General features: G+C 42.9%; 1 protein-coding gene and 1 long non-coding RNA gene across 21 annotated transcripts in view; both read left to right on the top strand.

The window, feature by feature from the left end:
- The window catches only part of MAGI1 (membrane associated guanylate kinase, WW and PDZ domain containing 1), a 635,735-nt gene that overhangs the window by 20,752 nt on the left and 598,790 nt on the right, over nucleotides 1-16,193 (top strand). The gene's annotated exons all lie outside the window — the stretch shown is intronic.
- On the top strand, nucleotides 4,977-11,683 carry LOC145520950 (uncharacterized). Its single transcript, XR_014064943.1, has 2 exons — nucleotides 4,977-9,659; nucleotides 9,804-11,683. It is a non-coding gene; the product is annotated as an uncharacterized LOC145520950 (long non-coding RNA).

The following is a 16,193-nucleotide window of genomic DNA, read 5'->3' on the forward strand; positions in this document are numbered from 1 at the left end:
GAATCATACAGAGTTTGTCCTTTTGTGTCTCGCTTCTTTCACTTAGCATGTTGTGCTCAAGGCTCATCCACGTTGTATGTAGCATGTGTCAGAATTTCCTTTTAATGGCTGAGTAATATTCCATTGTATGGATATACCACCATTGTGTATCCATTCTTCTGCCAATGGGCATTTGGATTTTTACCTTTTTCTATTTGGCTTTTCCCACTGCTATCAGAAGTAGATGCAATTAGATTTTCTTGATATTTTGGCCACATCTGTTCTGCTTTTTCTTCTTTCTCATAGCTTTGCCTGACCTTCCCAGGTATGTCAGGAACACCATTTGCTTGATGTCTCTGGCTCAGAGGATGGGGAATTTGTTGTGTGGGTTTGCCAGCTTTGCCATCAATACTTCCTCATCATCTCTTTGGCACTTAGAGGGGTATGCATATTGGTCACCAGGTTTTTTTTTTTTTTTTTTTTTTAAGCTGTCCCTGGTCAACTAGGCTTGGAGGCTTCAATCCTACCATCAGCTTTGATTTGCCAACATTTCTTCCTGGTTTTGAGGCCATAAACTTAGAACTGATACTCACCGACTTTGCATTTCAGATGTGTGTGTGTGCACTCAGTCTCTTTAGTTGTGTCTGACTCTTTGTGACACTATGGACTGTAGCCCACCAGGCTCCTCTGTCCATGGAATTCTGCAGAGAAGAATACTGGAGTGGGTTGCCATGCCTTCCTCCAGGGGATCTTTCTGACACAGGGATCGAACCTGGGTCTCCTGCATCTCCTGTATTGCAGATGGATTCTTTACCCACTGGGTTCAAATCCAGTCCCACTGCTTGACTGCTGTGTGACCTTTGATGCATGATTTTACTTCTGTGACCTTGTATGGTTGCTGCAAGGATTAAAAGAAATGTTGCAATGAAGCTCTTATTGTGGAACCAGAGCAATGAATGAATGATATTATTATATTACATTTGTCAGCTTCTCTCTTTTGAATCTGATTACTTTTGATTTTAGGTTTATGGAAGCACTGAATTTACTGCATAATTGACTTAAAACCCTTCTGTGTAACACTCTGCATTTTTATATTCTTCCTTGGCACTAACACCTCGTCTTAGATTTTATGGAGCTGAATTTGTTGGACCGAATTATATGGAGCAGATTTGATAGAGACACATTCTAAGTATACTATCTTTATGTCTTTATGTTATTTTTCTTAAATCTCTCTCTTGAGGTCTGAATTTAGTCACCACTCTGTGGAAGCTACAAATGATTACAGAGCAATTAAATGATTCCTGATTCTTTAGAATTCTAGAATGATTAGTATAAAGATAGGCATTTTCCAATAAACTCGATGCAAGAGTAGTTACCTACTTTGGTCAGTTATTCTTGCAAATGTTTATTACAGCTGTGAATGGGATCATGAGGGAACCACTAGACATTTATTGCTTATTAAATTTTTTGTATACTTTTCTCTCATTTAATCCTTCTTAAAAGTACTAGTTAGAGCCTGACTGTGTGCTGTGATTTGCCGTCAGTGCTCTATATTATTTCATTTACTCCTCAAACAACTCTGTGGAGTGTAGGTACTATAGTCCTTCCCATTTTATGGAAGAAAAAAATTGAGGCTCAGAAAAGTTAAAAGTATTCTCGGCCATTGCTGTTAACGGCAGAACTGGAATACAGAGTGAGTCCAGGAATGATAGATGCCCTTCTGAGCACTGGGAGGTGATTGGCATCTTTACTTGTTGATAAAGAAATGGACCTCTCTGAGGATCAGTAGAGCCCATACAGGTCTTTTTTTTTTTAATTTAAGTATAGTTGATTTACAGTGATGTGTTATTTACAGCTGTACAGAAAAGTGACTCATTTATTTATATATATAGGTCTTCGAGCTGATTTTGATTTACCACAGCAATCTCCATTATGTACATTACATCTTCCATTGTTCCAGGTCCAGAAAGACCACTGATATATGACAAGGGCAATTTGGACAAACCCTGCGAATGATGTAACAGATCAGCAAGGTTGTTGAAGGGAAAACTCTGTACTTTCCGACTATTCCATTTTTTTTCCTACTTTCAAATGATCTAGGACTCTGCTACTTTGTACTGCCAATGCCTCAGTTTCTTTGTCTGTAGAAAGAGTACTATGCTGTATTTGTGGACGTCAAGACATATTTCTAGAATTCAGTGAAGTTATTGTTTGTATGTCTGCCAAGGTTGAGTATCTATCCTGAGAACGTGGCTTCTTTGCTCCTTAAGTGCTAGCAGTGGCTTTGGCTGTGCACCCATCCCCTGTGGAGCTCAAAGTTGCTCATATGCTGCAAGTCTCATTTTGGAATTGCTCCCCAAGCTGCTGCAGTGCCCAGTCTTGTTTCCTGTCTTGAGGCCGCAGGCTGCAGCAGGGCTATATGAATATGTCTTGGGCTCGCAGGCTGCAGCGTGGGGCAGCTCCGGGACTGGCGGGACTGCAAGAACCCTCGGCTGAGCCTAGCTTCAGAGACCTGGCATTCTTCATCCACAGAACTGTTTCTTCTGTCCTTGCTTTATATTTAAAATAAATATTTGGTTTCATTGAAAGGGAGAGCTGGCAATGGATGGGTGATTCAAGGTCAGGGATACCTGAGTGGTGAATCCACTAAGCAGCAGGTTTTTCCCCCTCTCTGAAAATCGAGGCCCCGTGCATGTAAAGATATTTTATAATCTAGGAAAGAATTCATATGTAACTAAGGCAAGGAGGTCTTGGGACTCTGTTGATTTCCCTCTTTAATGGAATTTTAGATGCAGTGTGGGGTACAACATAGGGACACAGGGACACTGTGTTAGGTACAGACTCTGGAGTCAGGCAGTTGTGAGTTTATGTGTATTGTGTATTGATGGCCCATCTTCTTTATCCATTTGTGTGTTGATGGACACCTAGATTACTTCCACACCGTGGCAATTGTAAATAATGCAGCTATGAACACTGGGGTACATTAGCATGCTTCCTTTATCAGCTTGGCAGAAACTCAAAAACTGTCAAGGAACTGTCTTACTATGACCTGGGAAAGCATTTTGGGGAGAACCCTTCAAAAATGGTAACCTTTGATTTAGCATTTTCACCACCAGAAGCCTGTTCTCCGGAAATACACAAGCCCATAAAAGATGTGTTTAGGGTTACGTTCCCTGTAGCACTGCTTGCAATGACAGAAATATGAAGTTGCCTTACATGTGTTTGAAAAATTATGGTACCTTATACAGTAGTATATTCTGCATTAACAACAACAACAACAACAAAAAATGAGGTGATCTCTGTTTTCTGACATGTAGACACATCATATGTTAAATTAAAAAACAAAAAAAACCCCACAGGAGACAGCAGAATCTATAGGCTCATCCCATTAGTGTGACTCATTCACAGTTGACCTCATGGGTGCCTGTGTGTGTCCCTTAAAATTGTGAATGACAGGTAACTATGAGCCATGGCTACCTCTGAGTGGGGTGGCCATCTGTCCCACTTTGCTGCAGAAATTCCTGGTCCATACCTGTTAACCCGGTGTAATTATTCTCGTGCTCCCTTTCAGCCTTGAGTGGCCTGGTTGGGATGATGAATTACACGATTACTCTACCTTCCTCTGAGGATTAGAATTGGGGCAAGAGGAAAGGGAAATTGGTTATCACACACAGGACTTGGTGTAGTTTATAACAGGCAAGTATTATTTTTATAAGGTAAACTGAGGATATGCTCCTAAGATATTATGCAGTGGTGTTCTGCTTAGCCACAACGTGTGGTCACTACTAAAGGATAAGTTACCTGTTTTTGGTTTTGTCTGATATCTGAGCATCTACTTTGTTCTGCTTAAATAAGTCTTGGGTCCACTCATTGAAGATACTCCTTTGTCTGAGAAAAGTGCTTATTCGGCTTCCCACTAACAGGCTTTTTCATTGATCTAGTGGGGATTTTTTCATTTCCTTCTTTCATTTGGATCCTAGGCCATTAAATTGAAATTCTCTTTTGGAAAAACAACACACCTTAAAAAAAAATGTAAAAATTGTGGCCTTCCTCACCCCTGGGTTTCTCAAACATAAAAGACACAATAGAAGTCAGAATTTTTCAATGAGCTAGATGCAAACTCTTGACCTAGAGTGGGCTTCAAAGTTGGCTGGGTTCCTCTTTTCTTTGCTTCCCAGTAAAATCATAGAGGAAATAGGGATGGGTGGGAAGTAGCAGCAGTTAAAAAATAGCAGTGATTCAGATTGCCCAGACATCATGGGCACCTTTGATGTCCCGGGCACTGTGCTAGGTCATTTCTCATGTGCCATCTCATGTGTTCCTTACCAAAGCTCCTCAAGAGTGTTACTGATGGTGGTGGTGGTGTAGTTGCTAAGTCATGTCTGACTCTTGCGACCCCATGGACTGTAGCCTGCCAGGCTCCTCTGTCCATGAGATTCTCCAAGCAAGAATACTGGAGTGGGTTGCCATTTCCTTCTCCAAAGAGTGTTGTTAGCCCCGTTTTAAGCCTTTGGAGACCGAGGCTCGGAAAAGCTAAGTTCCTGCCCCAGGTACATGGGATTCTAGCTGGGTTCCTTTGATTGGGGATTCTTGAGCTCCCTCCACTCCACTCGGATTTCTCCTCCTCAGCACTATTAACATTTTGTGCTGGATAATTATATGTGTTGGGGGGCTGTGGTGGACATTGTAAGATGTTTAGCCACATTCTTACATCCTTGGCCTCTACTTATTAGATGCCAGTAAACCCTCTCAGGCAGTGGTTTTAATAACCAAAAAATGTCTTTAGATACTACTAAAAGTCCCTGGGTGAAGCATGGCGGGTGAAGTTTGGGGCGTGCAGAATAGTCCCTGGCTGAGAATGACCACAAAATGCCAAAATCAAAGACCATAATAGAACCCAGACAAATCAAGAATTAAGAACAGGCAAGCAAAGGTGGGGTGGGAGCTTGCCATTGGGTTGGGAGCTTGCCATTGGGATGGCAGCTCCCTGACCCGATAGGGTATCCTGAAGGGAGGCATAGACAGTGTTCATTGCACATGAGCATGTAATACAGGTATGTTTGTGTGTGTGTGTATTAATTTACTGAGTGCCACTTTCTTGAGTAACTTGACCAAGAAGATACATCTGGAAAGTAGATGTGTTTGGACTTGAGTTCACAAAAAAAAAAAAATTTTTATCTTTTGGCTGTGCCATTCATGTGAGATCATAGTTCCCTGACCAGGAATGGAACCAGAATCTCCTGTGTTGGAAGCTCAGCTGCTTAACCACTGGACCTCTAGGGGAGTCCCCTGAGTTCACATTTGACTAGTCCCCAAATCTATACCGAGACAGCTTGAAATGACAGTTGACACAGAAGAGAATACCCATGGCAGTCTGTTTCATTTTCCATGTGGCTTTACATCTGCTGCAGTTATGGGGACCCCCTTGAGGTTTGCTGAATTGACTTTCTCTGACATACCTGTTGTCACAGGGGGTGAAAGGAAAGGTAAAGTCATTTGTCCTAAATGAATCATCAGTTGGAAAAAATAAGTCTGAATTTTATGCCTCTATTACGTTCTTCAGCCAGGGGTGACTTCAAACACATTGGTGTCCCTCCAGTTCCCCTGGGAAGCACTTGACTCACCAGGCCCCTTACCATTAAAACCCTGTGGGGAGCACTTGGTTTCCTTTCAGAAAGCTCTCAAGTCCAGGTGCTTGGCTTACAGCTGACTGGCATTCTGCTTGCCCCTGATCGCACTAGTACAGGACCAAAGCTGTAAAAGATTTCCTCTCTGCTTTTGTCGATGCCCAGAAATCCTGAGGGCAAAGATGTTTTGTAAATATCAAATTGGCGGTGGCCATTGTATGCAAAAAATTGGAAAATAAAGGTAGTTCAGTTTATGGTTGAAAGAACCCAGAGATGAAGCAATTCCTCTAAATACCCCAAACAGGAAATTCCAAGGAGAAAGTTACATTTTACCAAAATTCAGTCCTGAGGGATTTTCAGGTCACTGGTCTGGTAAGGACATTGCAGTCCAGCCAAGATGAGAGGTATAGTGAGATAATCCTGGTAAGTACACTTCTCTTCAGCCTTTCTTACTGTTTTCTTTTCTTTTTTTGGCCGTGCCATATGGCATGTGGGATCTTAGTTCCTCAACCGGGGTGGTTCCCATGCCCCTTGCATTGGAAGTGCAGGATCTTAACCAGTGGACCACCAGGGGAGTCCCCAGCCTTTCTTACTCTTCACCTGACTCAGAGGGTCAGATTCTTTTAGCAGCAGCTTCCTTCATCCAAGGTTTTCACTTAGCTGGAATTTGGGTGCACCAGGTCTTGTTGCGGAGAAGGCAATGGCACCCCACTCCAGTACTCTTGCCTGGAAAATCCCATGGACGGAGGAGCGTGATAGGCTACAGTCCATGGGGTCGCTGAGAGTCGGACACGACTGAGCGACTTCACTTTCACTTTTCCCTTTCATGCACTGGAGAAGGAAATTGCAACCCACTCCAGTATTCTTGTCTGGAGAATCCCAGGGATGGCGGAGCTTGGTGGGCTGCCGTCTCTGGGGTCGCACAGAGTCGGACACGACTGAAGCGACTTAGCAGCAGCAGCAGCAGCAGGTCTTGTTGGGAATTGGTGAATTTCGTGCTGATTGAGAATGCCTTGCTTCAAGGAGCTCAAGGGGGAATGCGAGAGCCCTTAGTGGGAACTGCCACCCTACCACTTGGTGTGTGCCCACAGGGAGCCCTTAGGATCCATGCGCCTACTTAGAGCCTAGACTCACACTTGGCACATGAGCTGGCTGCTTTTTCTCTTTGTGCTTTGTTGTGCAGTGGGCTTAATAGCAGTGTCCACTTTGTAGAGCTATTGTGGTGACTTAATGAAATAATAAATGGGAGGTGAGGGCTTCACATAGTGTCTAAGTATTTGCTCCTTGGTAATGAAGATGATTTTTTAATAAAGAAGCTTTTAGCTACAAGAGTTAATGTGTTCATGGAGGCAGGTTGAGAACCACAGTGATGTGTAAAGATAAGACATCTTTCATTGCACACCTACTGCATGCTAAGTGCATTGCTTAGGGCTTGTAGACTTGTCTGCTTTGTTCAAACCAGTCAGACCCCTGTGATGTAGAGGTTATTATGACCTTGAATAGAGATGTCCAGCGGTAGAACCAGGTATGAATTCAGACATTCCTAGAGTCTCAAGTACTACTTAACATCCCTCCAACATTCAGTTCAGTTCAGTTCAGTTGCTCAGTCGTGTCCAACTCTTTGCGACCCCATGAATTGCTTCCCTGTCTATCACCAACTCCCGGAATCTCCCCAAACCCATGCCCATCGAGTCGGTGAGGAAGCCATTTAGGCTTATTGACTAGCTTAACTGTATGTTTCTCTTGCTTTAGCATTGGGGCGCTTCTTGCATACTCTTCTGTAGGTAAGGGGCTCACTTTGTGTTGTGGGGTGGGTGGTAGGCAAGGTCGAGCCAAGGCTCAAGAGGAGGGAAGGTAAATTGTACAAACAGGGTTGTCTGAGATCTGAGTCTTGCTTCCAGAGTGAAATCTCTGGAATCTATCCACTTGTCTTTACTCTCTTTTTTTCTCACCTTGGGTAACCTACCTAAAACCTGTCAGGGGCTTCCCTCTGTTCTTAGGATCAAATCCTTCGTGGATCTACAGGAGCCGGTGTGATCTGCCCTCTGCCTCTCTAGCCAGTCTCATTTTGTACGTATTGTGCCAATATAGTTCCTTTAATGTGTGGTGCTCCTTCAGGCCACAGGGCTTTTGCATATGTCTTTCCTCTCTACCCGAATGCTGTACCTTCTCCTTACCTAGTTAATGTCTAGTCATCCTGCAGATCTCAGTTCTTTCATCAATTTTTCTAGGGAGCCATCCTTGACAGGGTCTGATCTCCTTATTTTCTACTTTCGTAAGACCACACGTATTCCTTTGAAAGCACTCATCACACTTTTTATGTTGTCTTTTTATATGTATTTGTGGTTGTATGAGTCTTACCTTCCCTCCGCAGCCCCTCCTCCCCCTGCCCAGTGCTCAACTCAAAGTTGCATGAGGGCCGGTAACTTTCTGTTTATTTGTTTATTGCCTGTTCTGCATCTTCATTGCTGCAAGGGGGCTTTCTCTAGCTGTGACAGCTGGGGGCCACTCTCCAGTTGCCTTATGGTGGCTTCTTTTGTTGCGGAGCACTGACTCTAGGGTGCGCAGGCTTCAGTAGCTGCAGCACATGGGCTTTGTTGCCCTGTGGCATGGTGAAATCTTCCTGGACTAGGGATCAAACCCATGTCCCCTGCATTGGCAGGGGGATTCTTAACCACTGGACCACCAAGAAAGTCCAAATATGCTGTTTTTTATATCAGTTCTATATATCTGCAGTCCCTGTCAGAGATGGTGCCTGCATGCCATAGGTCTTCACATTTTGGAGACTAACTGAAGGAAGAGATGAAGAGAAGATGGGTTCTTCTTCTGGCTTCACCAGATGGTGTAGGGCCCAGCAAAGTAAACTTGAATATGTATATGAATCATATGGAGATGCCAATTCTGACTCAGTGGCCCAGGCTGGGCAGCTCTAACAAGCTGCCAGGTGATGCTGATGCTGATCTTGGGACCATACATTGAATGGTGTGTAAGAGTCTGTGCAGCCAGGTAGGACCCAGAGAGCAGGTATGGCTGGTGTGCACACCCCTCCCCCACTTTGTACCTTTCATTCTCTATTGCTCCCGAGGAAAGGAGGACAGATACACTGACATGGTTACCTCTTCTCTGTGGCTTGTCACATTTAGTTGTTCTCTCTTTTCCTTCTTGTGTGCAGCATATATTCTCTTTTGTGTCAAGCTCATCCGTATCATGTTCCAACTCCTGTGATGAATGGTCCTGAAGTATTTCCTCTGAAACAACACGGCGGCAACAATAGACCTTACCGAAGGTAGCTGCTTGAGATGCAGTTAAGGGATTTCTTCTCCGTGTAGCAACGTTCTTTTCCTCGTACATTTATGGAGCTGAGTTTCTCCGTCTGCTCTCCTCTTCCCTGTCAGGCTTGGACTGCCCCTAAGACATGTGGAGCCAGAGGACTGGTGTCTTAGGCACTGATTAGGTTCTGAGTGTGTGACCCAACTTTTCTGCTTCTTGGTTTCCTTATCCTCTTGTTTGCAACTTGATTTTTGCTTGTTAATTAATTATAATAGGAAAAGAGGCAGTGACTCATTGGGAAAATGGGAATGCCACCATTCCCAAATGGGGCTTAGAAGAGATAATCAGATAGAGCTGATAATAACCTGAAGGTCTACCAGGATGGGACTGGGGACTCACCCTCCTCTCCTGACCCTGAAACTCTGCCTCTGCACTGTGCTCTGAGCTTGGAAGAACTCAAATATATTTTCAGGAACTTTGTGCTTTTTAAAGATAAAACTGCTGAACTAAAAACAAACTGAAACAAAAATTAAAAATGTATAATCCCATTCTCCCTTAATATTTATGTGTCTGTTCAGATGTTTTTATGTCATACTCTTTAAACAGTATAATATGTGATATCATTGGAAACTTCCTTAAGTCCTGATACCATAGGCTGGTTAGCATTAAGCAAATAAAAAACCTTTAGTTGGCATTTGCCTGGGGTTTGGCATTTGCTGAAAGTAAATCACTTTAGTTTGACTTAGGCATATATACCGGAGAAGGAAATGGCAACCCACTCCAGTACTCTTGCCTGGAAAATCCTATGGACAGAGGAGCCTGGTAGGCTGCAGTCCATGGGTTCGCTAAGGGTCGGACACGACTGAGCGACTTCACTTTCACTTTTCCCTTTCATGCATTGGAGAAGGAAATGGCAACCCACTCCAGTGTTCTTGCCTGGAGAATCCCAGGGACGGGGGGGCCTGGTGGGCCGCCGTCTGTGGGGTCGCACAGAGTCGGACACGACTGAAGTGACTTAGCAGCAGTAGCAGGCATATATACACACATACATACATACATACATACATACATACATATACCCAAATATATGCATGACTGTAGTTACATATAAACCCCTATACATACATGTGTGCATACATTTGTGTTGCAAGTTAAAAAAAATTACTTGATTGACATTATGAGAAGTTTCTAAGACTTTAAAACTGCAGCTAAAATCCATGGCACTTTTCTCTTTTAGAAGGTTGGAATTCCTTTTATTTTACATTTACCACTGGCAGTAATTTCTCAGCCTCTTGTGAGTTAATTTTTCTTTGTTGATGTTATTTGCATAGTAGCAACACAGATGCCTCCTTTCCTGGTTGCTTGTCCTGCCTGGTAAATAGCTCATGCTGAGGAGCAATAGATGATAAGAGCTCAGTGAATCTGTGTGATTTCTATTTGCCTAGTGTGTTGCATTGGTAAATCGCATTCTTAGACAGGCAGAACTGAGTTGTCAGTTTTCCAATTAAGCCTCAACTTATTATGATTTTTTTGGGCCCTGCTGTGCGGGCTGTGGGATCTTAGTTCCCTAACTAGGGATCAAACCTGGGCCCCCCTGCAGTAGAAGCACTGAGCCCTAACCACTGGACAATCAGGGAATTCTCTCTAAGCCTCTCTAAGCCTTTTTATCAGCTGTGTGGACCCATGAAAATCCATAGGTCCTGGTGCAGCTTCTCCTTCAAGAAAAGAGTCCAGGGCCAACAGTAGAAGTGATTCTCATCTTACATCTCTTGAAGAACATTTAGAGGAACACAGGCAGGCAACACTTCCCTTCTCTGACAATTTGTCTTCGATCCCATTCTTGGTACCTGGTAGATGCCTTGACGGTCTCCTCATCGTACATTCCTTATTCTCTAGCAAGTCTCTCCCTGACATCCTGCTGCCCTTCTTCTTGGTCTCTACCTACCTCTCTTTTTCTTTATCCTTTATCTGCTATCTTCTAATCTCCCTTTGCATTTTACTCCTCCACCCACACACACTGATTGCCTCAGTGTGTTGAGTAAGACACAAGGAGATTTAGGAATGGAGTTAGTGCTAAGTGGAAAAGGCCAGAGTTTTCTTAGGGGGTGAGGGGAGATAAAGAGGCTGTGGATATTGATTACTGAACAAGTATCGAGAGGGCAGTTACTTACATAATAAGTGTCCTAACCTAATATCAGATAGCGATGATGGTCCTCGTTAGTGATGGTACTAGAAATCCGAAAGATGAGTCTGTGTGTGTGTGTATGTGGGCGCGCGCATATGCACTTTCAGTTGTGTCCCACTCTTTGTGACCCCGTGGACTGTGGCTTGCCAGGCTTCTCTCTCCGTGGGATTTCCCAGGCAAGAATACTGGAGTGGGTTGCCATTTCCTCCTCCAGGGGGTCTTCCCGACCCAGGATCTAACCTGGGTCGCTTGTGTCTCCTGCATTGGCAGGCAGATTCTTTACCACTGTACCACCCAGGAAGCCCAAAGATGTGTTTGTTACATCCTTAAAGAGGAAGAAGCGTGATTAGGTATTTTAGGTTTAAAAAGGGGAAAGTTGCTGAAAAATCATGGGATAGTGTCGATCATCTCCTCTGCTCTGCCTCTCCTTCCCTGCCATCTTAGAGAGCAGGCTTGCTTTGAATGCTACATTATTGAAGACTGAGGTCTCCCTTGCAGTACATCCAAAGATCTGTAGGTCACATCAGCTCTGAATTAAACCTAACCCATGGCTTTGCATGTGGGGCTGCTTTATAAACAGCTGCTCTCTGTGTTCCATTAAAAATTGGAAAAAAAAAAAAAATCTATTTAACATAGTGAATTCATGGTTTCATAGATTTCATCTCAATGTCATCTGAACTTTGGAATTGTAATTCAGCAGATGTTTTATTACTCTCGTACATTTAAATCCTATGTCAATGGAATACAGAAGGAACCAAGCTGTAATAAAACAGCAGAGGTACATATTGTATGTTGAGGACACTTTTAATTGTTACCAGGACCAGTGTTTGTAATCATGGCTTCAAAGGAAACTCTGGGCTTCCGTGGCTAAAAAGCCACTCCTCTGGCTTTTAGCTGTGATCTTTTGCCTATCAAAGTGTTGGCTTTAAATTGACAATAGTCAAGGATGCCTGATATCCAGATTTTTGTACTTACCTTGGTCATGGGTTTCTTCTGTCAGGGATCTGTCTGCACGGCAGACTGCATTTCCAAAGGTAGAGGCAAAACTATGTCCCATTCCACAGGCTTATCTTATAACATGACTGTGACTCTTCTTCCATAGAGTAAGGAGGGGGTGTTTATATCTTCTACTCTGGAACCTGGGCAGACCTTTGTGACCGTCTTGACCTACAGAGTATGATAAAAGTCATACTGTGACTTTTGAGGCAAGACCATAAAAATGCCATGTGTTTCTGCCTTACTCTTGGAAACCAGCCACCATGCTGTGAGGAAGCTCAAACTAACCCATGTAGAGAGACCACATGGAGAGGCCATGTGTAGGTGTTCCAACTAATGGCCAGTGTGAGCCTCCGGACATGTAAGTGAAGATGCCTTCAGACGTTCCAGTGCTTAGCTGTCAAGTCACCCCCAGCCAAAGCCCCAGACACTATGGAGTCCAACTGTCTCCATTTTGCTCCTTCTGAATTTCTAAACTCTAGAACCAGTGAGCCTCATAAAATGGTTATTTCACACCACAGAGTTTGAGAGTGATTTGTTTCAGAGCATTAGTAACCAGAGAGAGAGAGACTGAAACAAAAAGCATTCAAGTAAATTTTGAGTGTCCCCCCCACATATATATATTTATAACATGAAATAATTCAAAACCTTTTAAATTATTTAGCTTGCCTCCCAGGTATAAAGGAAGTAGCATTGTTAGCTTAAGAAAGAGTACTCCCCTTTTCTTGATACTGTTCTGTTACTGAAACAAACTAGCAAAAAGGTGAGAATTTGCTCCAGGCAGTTACCAGTTTAGCCTTAAATTACCAGGTTAAGCCTTAAAAGCAATTGAGGTTTCTTGTTAATGTGAAATGTTTGAAAACTTTTGGTGTCCTGACATCCCATAGGATCTGCTGTATTCTTGGTTTTGAGTTAATATCTTCCTATATAGCTCCCTATCCATGATGACTTTTCTAAACCACATTTGACAAATATTTGGTGGAAGGCACTTTCTGGCAATGTATGTCAAGGCTACGATGACCTTGGCAGTCACATATCTATTATCTTTATCTTTTGTGTTTTTTTTGGCCATACTGCTTGCTCAGCTTGGACGTTATTAGTTTTCCTGACCAGGGCTCAAACCCATTCCCTCTGCAGTGGAAGCGTGGAGTCCTAACCACTGGACCCTCTCTGTTATCTTTATCTCACAGAAGCGGATACCGAGAGAGAGATGAATTGGCTGGGGTCAGACAGCCAGGATGTGGTAGAGCTTAGACTGGGGTTCTGGCCTCCTGGCTCTCAGGCCAGGGCTATTCTTGGGACACCATGCTGTTTACAGACAGAAATTGCCTAAGGTGATTTAAAGAAAGTGTTACTCACTCAATGGTGTCCGACTCTTTGTGACCCCATGGACCGTAGCCTGCCAGGCTCCTCTGTCCATGGGATTCTCCAGGCAAGAATCTTGAAGTGGGTTGCCATTTCCTTCTCCAGAAGGTGATTTTAGTGTCAATAAAAGCTCTTTGTATTCACAGGAGATGTCCTGGGGACTAGTACGTTCCTTTCTTCCTGGTACATAAATAGGTAAATACATTTAAAAAATTTTATCTGTCTGTGAGTGATAGAAACAAGTAATATGACAGGAGATTTCCCCCTTTTCTGTAGTGGAGTAGATTTCCCTCATGCCTACCCTCTTTTAACCTTAGAAGTCAACAAGCCAATTTACTTTCCATTATACTGTGGCCAGATTGCCAGTCCACAGTGCCAATGCCAAAGAAAGGGGAGGGGAGGAAGGGAAGGGATGAAGAGTTTGAATGAGTTTATGACACCACCTGTCTGTGCATCGTCACTTGTTTATTAGGTATCAAAGTTATCATTTCTTCTTCTTTTGTATGTTCAAGGCAAAAAGGTCTAAGTAGTTCAAGCAGAAGTTTTGCCTAATATATGAATATAGATCTAATACTGCCTGGATGGTGTGCGTATGTGTCTGTGTATATGTGTGTTTATTGTTAATTCCACCCCTGCACTAATTCTCCTATTGGGTCAATCATTAATTTACTTGCCTAAGCTAATGGTCATTCTTATGCCAGTTGTACCTGGAAATTAGGCCAGCTCTGAAATGTAGTGAATCAGAAGCACTGCTTTTGGTAGTCGTTGGGACATGCAAGTGTTAAGTAGTACTCATTCGTTTTGGAGAAAACATAGACCATCTTTTCCTCTCCAAAATGTCTTAAAAATAGTCTCCAATTCTTGCCTAAGACCTATGTCCTTTCACATAAAATAGGGGCGGTAGTGTTGTCTGCTGTATAATTGCATGAAAAGGAAACAAAATGTCAAGTGGTTAAAGTGGATAGGTAGGGAATATTTTTATTATAGAGATGTTTTAAAATAGTGAGATCTCACTTCTACAGCCAGACTTATTTTTTTCTTTCCTGCAAATTGAACCTTTGTTTCTAAAAGTGCTAATTTAAAATGCTTTATTTATAAGCATTGATTAGAAGTTGATTATAAGCATGATTATAAGCATGGTTATGGAAGTTAGTGTTTTGTCTGAGGAAAACGAATGCCAGGGCCTTTACTTTACTGGCAAGAGATTTCTGTGTTGACCAGTTGTTTTTGTTTATGAGACTCCGTGAAATTAAGGCAGCAAGTATGTCAGGTGACTTCAGAGGATCTGAAGTCTAGAGGCAGGAAGTAGTTTGTCAAAACTGAGCTTTCTGTTGGGAGGGATCAAGTACAGAATCTGGGGCAATATTTGGACCTTGACGATCATCATAGAGAATAGCTTTTTTTTAGCCGCACTTCCCAGCACGTAAGATCTTTGATTCCCATTCAGGGATTAAACCCTCACTCCCTGAATTTGGACTGCCAGGGAAGGCCCCAGGGTAGCTTTTCGTTTTATGTACAGGAGAGCTTTCAGTGTCCATCTCTTTCTAAGGGCTTTCATAGCTTGACCTGTAGGCAAGCAGTTATTTCATTGAAATTGGCACAGAGGTCCAAGATTTTTCATTGTTTTTCAGATTATTTGTGTTTTGATTAGGCAGACATATCATTATGAACTACAGAGGAAGCAAAGTCTGAAGGGCAAGTAGGAACAGTTTTTAAGGCCTCAATCACGTACATTTCTGTATTATATTGGAATGGAGTCCAATCACTTATTTTTTACTTGTTACTCAAACCCTCATTGAGGCTCAGTTTTTCCCTCTGTAATATAGGGCTCATTATAGGAACTACTTTTAGTGGTCGTGAGGATTTAAGAGAGATCCTGCCTGTTAGACCTTTATGACAATGCCTGGCACATGATAATCACAATTATTTTTAGATGTTATGCATGTTTTTTGGAATATTCAACGTTTATTTTAAGATTTTCCTTTTAAAACCCCATTGGGGTGAATTCTTTCTTTTTTTAAATATATTTTTTTAATTTAAAATTTTATAATTGAAGTATAGTTGATTTACAATGTTGTGTTAGTTTCAGGTGTACAGCAAAGTGATTCAGCAGAGTCATTCAGTTATGTATACATGTGTGTGCAGTTGCTTCAGTCATGTACAGCTCTTTGCAACCCCATGGACTGTAGCCCACCAGGCTTGTCTGTCTATGGGATTTTCTCAGCAAGGGTATTGGAGCGGGTTGCCATGCCCTCCTCCAGGGGATTTTCCTGACCCAGGGAGCGAACCTGTGTCTTAGGGGCCTCCTCTGAACCCCTTGTATTTGCTTCTTATTGTAATATTCAGTTATTGTCTGAAAACCTTTCTGTCTCTTCTGTTCTCCATTTCACCACCTCCAGTATCAGGACAAGGTATCTTCCTAATGTCTCAGTACATGCTCACTGCAGCTCTTGGAGCCTCAGTTTCCTTATTGCTCACTGGATCATTGGGATGGTTAAATGAAATAATGTGTGTGAAACACTTTAGACAGGGTTTAGCCTGGCGTGGATTGTTACTGAGGTTGGTGGACTGAGAGTAAATAATTCCCACCCTTTCATAAACTCTGATAGAGAAGATTGAACCCATGATCCAGGGGATTGCATTCCTTAAGTGCCCACTCTGGGCCCAGCCCTTTGTGCTAAGTGCTGACCACCCCTGCATGAGCCCCCAGCTCCCCTGTCCCCCCAGGAGACCTAGGGCCTAAGCCAAGTTCTTAGCCCAGCTGCTTACTT

This window comes from Giraffa tippelskirchi, chromosome 9 (assembly GCF_054371585.1).
Source record: "Giraffa tippelskirchi isolate mGirTip1 chromosome 9, T2T-mGirTip1v1.2.pri, whole genome shotgun sequence".
NCBI lineage: Eukaryota > Metazoa > Chordata > Mammalia > Artiodactyla > Giraffidae > Giraffa > Giraffa tippelskirchi.